This window comes from Terrapene carolina, unplaced genomic scaffold, assembly GCF_002925995.2.
Source record: "Terrapene carolina triunguis isolate 2854851 unplaced genomic scaffold, T_m_triunguis-2.0 Scaffold836, whole genome shotgun sequence".
NCBI lineage: Eukaryota > Metazoa > Chordata > Testudines > Emydidae > Terrapene > Terrapene triunguis.
In genome coordinates, this window is record NW_020665187.1 from 4,183,252 (window position 1) to 4,185,417 (window position 2,166).

Sequence of the window (2,166 nt, forward strand, 5' to 3'; positions counted from 1 at the left end):
GGCCCGTGACACAGCCGGGCCCCTGTGACGCCGGCCCAGCCGTGCGAGGAGAAGCTGGCGGTACCAGTGGACAGGGCCAGGATTACTCGGCAGCAGTCCTCGCCCCGGCCTTTCGCCCAGTGCCAGACAAACGCTGTGTGCCCCTGCTGGTAGCAAAAGGCAGCCCCGTCACCTGGGGTGGGAAAACCCTTCCATCCCTTCCATGGGCTGGAACCAGCCGTGCCTGGGGTGGCCACCACCTGCTGCGGGTACCCCGAGGCAGGCGGGCGCGAGTCCCTCTGTACTCCAGGCCAGGGGGAGGCGGCAGCTCCAGGTGTCTCCTGCAGGGGGAGCCACGTAATGTGGCTGCTCCCCAGGGATGCAAACACAGGGGAACCCGGCAGAGCTGCCAGTGAGGGGAGCTGGGGCTGAGGAGGGCACGTTAACCCCCTCCCCTGCCACGGGCCCCCCTGGGCATTTGGAGATGCCAGTGGTGGTGCTATTAGTTATCTAGCACCAGTCAGGAGCAGCCCCCAGCCAGACGCAGGGGACGGGGGAATCCTTTCCCATGCCCCCAGATGTGCTGCCAAGAATGAGCCAGCAACACGGGCGGTATAAGAGTCATTGAATTACTGTGTCCTTTGGAGCAGCATCTCCTGGTGCTCATGTTCCTTGGGGTGCACTGGGCATCCCCCAAACGCGCAGCAAAGCCCCAGGGAAGAGCCGTCTAATGGGCATGGCCCATTGCACACCTGGGGAGCGGCTGGACAACAGGCTCTGCCCCCCCCCCCCAGGCGAGGCCATGCCCAGCGGGTTAATGCCCCCCTCCCGCAGGTGCACGGGGTGGGGTAGCGGAGTGCCACTGGCTGGCAGGTGGCAGCGGTGGGTCACTATGGGGCAGGGGAATAAAGATCCCAGCGCAAAAGCCTCTGGGTAACGGAGTGCGTTTTCATTGCTGGCCCACGCTGCTTGCCTCTGCTAGCGCCTCCTAGAGGGGGCGGGGGGACCAGGTTGGCTGGGTGCCCGGGCAGAGCTAACGGGGCCGCATTGTCCTGGCATTCAGCTCCCCGACAGGCCCAAGGCCACGTCCCAGGACGCAGAGACGTCAGCGCTCCCCTGGCTTCCCGGGGCTGGGAGCCCACGTGTGTGTGTTTCCTAACCAGGAGTCACGGGGGTGGGGTGGAGGGTCACAGACGCCATCACAGCCATGCTCGAGATGCCAGGGCCATGACTGCTGGGCTTGGGGCATGGGGCGGGGGGAACCTCGATAGGGCACACTGGGGCTTTGGGGGCAGACACACACACACACACACGGCCGTGCTCTCCGCTGGGGCGTGGGCAGCGGGGATCGAACCTGAGCCGGAACACCCAGCTCGGCTGACTCAACCCACCAGCACCCATCTGCGGTACTGGAGTCAGTGCTTCAGGTGAAAGGCCCATAGTCTCCTCGGAGCCAAGCCTGATCTAGGGCTGGAAGTCTCCCCCCCACATCCCCGCTGACCCATTCCCTGCCCCCAGAGCCAGCCAGTCCCCTGCCCTGGGTCTAGATTGGAACTGGCGCCCCATAAAAGGGAAAGCCCCCCCGCTGACCCATTCCCTGCCCCCAGACCCAGCCAGTCCCCTGCCCTGGGGCCAGATCAGGGCCAGCGCCCCTGGAGGGGCAAGGTCCTGTATCTGCGTACGCATGGGGTGTACCCCTCCATTCACCCCCAGTGCCTCTCCCGCCCTATCTCCACCCCCCACCCCCCCAAAAAATCAGCAAATCTCTGTGGCTTCATGGTTCAGTGCCTGGAAATCAGCTCCCGGACTTCCCCTTCCAACAGGAGTTAGCCGAAATATTTGTTGGGGGGAAAAAGAGAACAAGTTTGCTTGGCCTGGAGGGAAAGTTCCACTGATGACCACTAGATGGTGTTGCGGCTTCAGCATCAACCCCATGGCAGGGGAATGGGTGTCAATGTGGCATCAGTTCCTGGCGGGGGGGGGCACATGTGGGGGTTTAAAGGGCTCTGATGGGTCACGTTAAGGCCGCCCCACAAGCCAGCCAGCCCCACAACCTGGGCCAGACTGGAGTGGGCACCCCTAAGCCCCACAGAGCCAACAGGTTGCTCTCACCTGATCAGAGACAGCACCCCACTAGTGAGTAAAGGCCCCATATCCCAGTCCCTGAGCCCCTGAGCCAGCCAGTCC